Below are 6,085 nucleotides of genomic sequence, written 5' to 3'. Positions count from 1 at the left end.
TGAAAGAATACAGGCAGCGCCCTCGTACAACGCGAATGAACACATGTGTATCATCGCGCGTTACGTCAATGGATCGCGACGAGTCACGTGCCGCGTACGCTAGATGGTGACAGATGTCTCATTCAGGCTCGACTTGACATATATCAGCTGATCGCGCGCCTGTACTACGAGATATATGAAATTTATTATCGAAAGATATTTTCAATAGCGATTTTTTGTAATCCAAAGTTGTAAATGTGTAAGGTTCTCTCTTTCTCTATTAATAAATATCAATATTCTCTATTAATAAATATCTATTAATAAATATCAATAATATTAAAATTTTAGAATTGAAAATCAATTATTTAGAGCTACATATTTTTCAAGATGTTACGAGGTCTCTTAATTAATATGAGAAATAAACTGCAACTTTTTAAATTTATATATAATATAAATCCAGCCTCATTCATTCATTTCGATTAATTTTCTATTTAATCCATAATAATAAATATAAGAGAGCAAGCTTTGTATTTTTTTCATATTGTGGCACTTTTGTATTAACAACTTGCATGAATATTGTATGAATAATTTCATGTAATTATATTACGACATAGAAAAAAATAGTATAAAGATTGAAAATCGATGAATTAAATAGAGAAGCTAAACAGTATAGTTTAACCTTCTAAAGAAATTGCGCATAAACTTATCGAGTACCACGCAACACAGATAATTACGACTGTTTCAATTCACAGCTTGATAGTTACATTGGCCGAGTGCCAGACATATAGTTGCGAACGTGCAACTCGTACAAACAAACCTATTGACAGCGGTGATGATTATTTTCTTTACTATACTGACAATGAGAGAGAAAGATCTAATTTAAAATAAATTATGAAACACACACACACACACACACACACCCTGAACTTTTTAATTACAAAAAATACCATTGATAAATAACATTAATTTTCTGCGAATAGAAGAAATTTCCAGTGAGAATCCCGCTACACAATTAATTACACTACAAGTATAATTAATTACGGACGAAATTTTTTCTCGGTCTCAAAGAGACGTGGCAATAATTAACGCAACGTTATAAGGTGGACCATAAAATTCGTGATCGAGCCGGCTGAATCGTCAGGGAGAAAACAAAAGTCTGCGAGCGCGACGTGCTAAACGCGGTGCTGCGGCAAAGTGGAAATCTATTACCGGGCTTAAAGGCTCCTACTCTCTCCTTCTCTCTTTCGCTCTTTCTCGGGCCAATAACCCCATTTACGTTTTATGGCCAGCTGCTCTATCTTGATTTGGGCGGCAAGTAGGTCCGGTGTGTTTCTCGCTCTAGAAACCGGAAAAGGAACATCAAGCGCGAGAAAGGGAGAAGGAAGAAACATAGGGAGGAAGAGGGAGAGAAAGTCATCGTATCGATGGCGAACGAACGCACGAACGAAGACGCCGACAGGACGAGGTGGTCTCCGAACTATATACACGGGTGGGCACTAAAGTTTACGACCACGCCCCTGACAGATCGGAACCTGTACCGGACACGATTCTCCACTTGGCTTTAACCGAGTGTCGTCACTTTGGAACACCCGTGCCGTTTCGACAATACCCAGAACCGATCCACCGCGAAAATCGCATCAGCATTCTTCAACTTCCGAGATCGGGATTTAAATTCCTTTCGTATCTCTCTTATCTCAGGGTGGTTAAATCCCTTCCGGGCTTTCAGCGACGCTCGCACGTTGAAGGAAACTTCATATTGTAAATTTCTCTTTTTGTTGTAAGAAAATCTATTTTTATCAATAATACTTGATGAATATTCGAATATTTTAAGGTTTTCTAATTTTCTTAAGAGGATACTTAAGATTTGAAATCGTAAGAAATATTACAATATTATCTCTGAATTCTATTCAACGAAATATCGCATCTGTGATAACGGTACCCCATACGGTGTCCTGCGTCAACCGCGCTTTTGTGTCACGTCGCCAGCACCGCTGTCATCGTTGTCGCAACGATCGAACGTTTCTCAATACACGCGTTAAGCATAATACACTCGATGGGCGATGCGGAATACAGATCGCTACGAACCGGTAAAAGTCCTCATTAGATCGATCCCGGGCGAGTATCGACCCCCCGCCGGTACCGAAGGGACAAGTCGCTGCGTAGTCGGGCGAGTATCGACCCCCCGCCGGTACCGAAGGGACAAGTCGCTACGTAGTGGATCACACACGCGAGTTTCCACATCCCGAAACTCGTAAGATGACACGAGGAAGCCAGCCTTCTCCTCCTTCTCCTCCCTCCGATTCCTTCCCAACTTCCACGGCGAAGGTTTGAATTCTTGGGCCGGTCATTAGGACGGTATACCTGTGTCTATATCTTTTGTAGCGGCCTGTTACCTCGCCGACCACAATGCTCCGGGCCCCGACAAGTGTTTTCGTATCTGATTGACCCATCTCCGGGGCAGGGCTCCGACAAACGGCTAATTTTTCTTCGAGCTAACGATCTTCGTATACCTGACGTCCTCCATCTACTCCCGCCTGCCCCCCCCCCCTTTCCCTCCCGCCACCCTTCTCATTCCGCTGACCAATTTCGCTTCTTTTGTCTTTTCCCGCTGCTGCGCATTTCGCTTTTTACGTCCACCTAGGCATCGCGAAACTGCAAAGTCACCGGAAACGCTCGCGAGCCGCTCTCGTCGTCGCGTAGAGATCCTTTATCATCCCCGTACTCTGGAGACTTCTGCGCCTCGGCCTCCTCCCTCACCTCCCTTCAAGAGCAAAGCTCACCCTGGAGAGGAATCAAGCTGACGGCGGCGTTCATCCTCCACCAACTAGACCACCTACCGCGCTGGGATGGCATATCTTCTCGTGTCCTGTTGAGGACCCGCCGCGGAGGTCTAGCAACTTTTTTTACCATTACTCATTTCTTCGCGGAATTCGAGGATGAAAGATGTACAAGGGAAAATTTCGTTGAGATACATATACGTATAATATCTCTTTGATCTTAGTAAAAGCTCAAGTCAAGATATAGAAAATTCGAGAGAAGAAACTTTGTCGAGATACTTCAATGTTTTCTTCGGACAAAATTCCTTCTACGTGGATCCTAGGACCTTTCTTTGACAGCTTTAAAGTGCTAAAATACTGGATTTATTTTAGTTTTTTTTTTTTTTTTTAGAAACTTTCTCACGGTCGGGAGGCCAGATAAGTTATACTTTCGAAAGTTGAGTCATCGCTCGATCCTTCGACATTGCTGAAGATTATTACAATTTTAGTATATATTACTCACATAATCTTAATGCATTGGTCTATGATAAATACGTTGAATAAAGCGTCAACGTACGTTTTTTAATGAACAAATATCTAGAACCGATAACTTTCGAAATATTATAAACACGATGCATAGTTTCTTCATCCACTAGCTACTTCAAGTATCATCTCTCGAATCGATTTTACTTTTACTTTACTTTTAACTTTCTCCACGGAACAATCATGGCCAGATGCATTCTGCCGTTGGTCGTGGCCTATCTGGCCCATAGATAATTTTCATCCCGTTCCATCTGCCGCCTAAGTATCTTCCCTCGTTTCTTCCAAGAGACTCATCCTCTTATCTCTCGAGAAATTTCCCAGATAATTCACGGGATAATCTTCTCACGCCTGTCCGAATCACAGGTCTGTTCCTACTATTCTTCTTTACACTTTCGGTACTCGAAGTTCAACAGGTAAATAGAAAGAGGAGGAAGAAAGAAAGAAGAGATGTCTGAGAACAGAATCGAGAGAAACAAATCTCTTGCTCACGGATATAGTCTTTAAACTCATCTTTAAACGCGATCTTTAAACTAAGTGTAAGCTTAAGTCCCCAGCGGTAGTCGTCAGAAAATAACATTTTTACTTAAACATCTGTCGAGGGTCACTCTTAAACCTATCTTCATTGAAGAGCACCATTAATGGGAGACGCCCGGAGGAAAACGCTCTAAAATAAATAACATTAGGGGAAAACCGCTTTCTGTATTCGCTGGTCTCTCTTTTACTCAATATCAATTACAAGAAATTTTCATTCTTATACATATAATTACCTAATCATATATAAAAAATAATAGAATTTTTTAATAATTTTATCTTACACACAAAATTCGCGCGACGTAATGTTATTATATGAACGAATAAATCATGTATATCTTTTTAGCACTCAAATCTAAAATCTCTATTTCACAGAGAGAGAGAGAGAGAGAGAGATCCTGAATTGTGCGACGAGTGTGTGACGAGTATTCGATACTAGAGTACCAACGAGTGCCATCGCTAGCCGCCGCCTTCAAGAATGGACATACGGAATTACGGAGTCGTACATCGTGCAACCTCTCATTTCCCTCCTACTGCAATCAGCGGCATTTAAGCCTGCCTTTCGAGCGTTTAAGCATTTAGCCGCTTCCGCCATATCTCGCGATTGTCTTGTACAGGGCACACTTTTTTCGCGGAATCGTATGGCTCTCCCTCGTTCGGTTCCCAGAACAACGGACGCGGAGATGGACGCTGGTATGTCGTAGCGTGTCGCTGACAAGAATTGTACAAGTCACCGTTGATCCTTATTCACGTAATCATCGAGCAGGGATCCAGAGATCGACACGGGTCCGTGATTCGGCTTCGTTTAAGATCCGAGAATGCGATTAGGCTTAACGGTAAAATTGGAGTAATGAGATGCAAATGAGTTTTCACAGATTTTTACTATACTTGAAAAATCGCAGATATTTTATAACACAATAATATATAAAGCGTACTTTTGTAAAAAAAAAAAATGGAAGTAAAATTGGAGTCGGTAATGAGATACAAATGAGTTTTCACAGATTTTGTTCAAAAAATCAACGATAAACGTCAAAGATAAATGAACTTCGAATTGCTGGAAACAGATATTTTATAATACAATTATACAGAGTGTCCCGTAAAGACCGTAACAATGCTTAAGGGTAAATCTCTTACTTAAGAGTAAGATTATTTTAAGATGATCTTTCCTCAGCAAAAATATCGAGGTATTAATAATTTCCGTGTTATAAGCGATTCAAAAAGAAGGGCTTTTTGCGAACTAAACTTTATAGAGAGTTTAAACTACATTCTTTAGTTAACTTCAGATAGAATTTAATAGAGAGAGAGAATTTTAATTTAAAGCTTAGTTACAAAGATATATGATGGAAAAAATTGGAAACTTGCAAAAAATGATGATCTCTTTCGACATTGTCGCTGAGGAAAAATCATTTTAAAATGATCTCAAGAATTTATCCTTAAACGTTGTTACGGTCTTTACGGGACACCCTGTATATAAAGCGTACTTTTGTAAAAGAATCATATAAATAATAATCATTAAATATAAGAAGACATATATACATATATAACAACGTTTCATAAAAATGAATCCGCACACGAGATTGCAGAATCCAACATTCTATACGCAATGATTATAAGACGAAAGTCTCACGAAAGCTTCTCGCATGTCGGTTATTACACATATAATATCGCTACGAATGATAATCTAGAATCTAGAACCCGATCGATTTGAGATTTTGCAAGTCCCAGCCACACACAACCGCGAGTCCTTCGTGCGATCCGCTCCCCTTTCGATATTGCGATACGCAATCGTCGATCTGCTCGCTCGTGTTTTTTTTCTCTTCATGGAAATCGCCTTAATGACGGCGGTGGAATAATAATTTTACACGCAACGAGCTGAGAGAGGCGAGAAAGGTCAGCCGGATATCTGCACGAGTTTTGGAATGCATCGAGCGTGATTATCGCTCTCCTCGCTATCGGGGATATCAGTTTCCTTTTTTTCGTAATCGAGTGAACGAGTGCAACGGATGTTGCGAACGCATCGGCGTTGCAAATGTCATGATCTTTCAATTTTGCACTTGCCATGAGCCGCGGGCGAGAAAGGTCAGCCGGATATATCAACGAGTTTCGGAATGCATTCGCGAAGAATCGCCGCGTTGTTACATAGGATGAACTTTATACCGTTAATGTTATGAAACGATCGCGAGAGATTATGGGTGCAAGAACAGCTGCGCAATCGAATAAAAATATTTATTTACTTAACATACTTTGCGCGCGAGTGAGATATACATATATATATA

The sequence above is a fragment of the Formica exsecta genome, unplaced genomic scaffold, assembly GCF_003651465.1.
Source record: "Formica exsecta isolate Colony F162 unplaced genomic scaffold, ASM365146v1 scaffold35, whole genome shotgun sequence".
NCBI lineage: Eukaryota > Metazoa > Arthropoda > Insecta > Hymenoptera > Formicidae > Formica > Formica exsecta.
The sequence above is the reverse complement of the archived record's forward strand: the minus strand, read 5'-3'. Positions refer to the sequence as shown.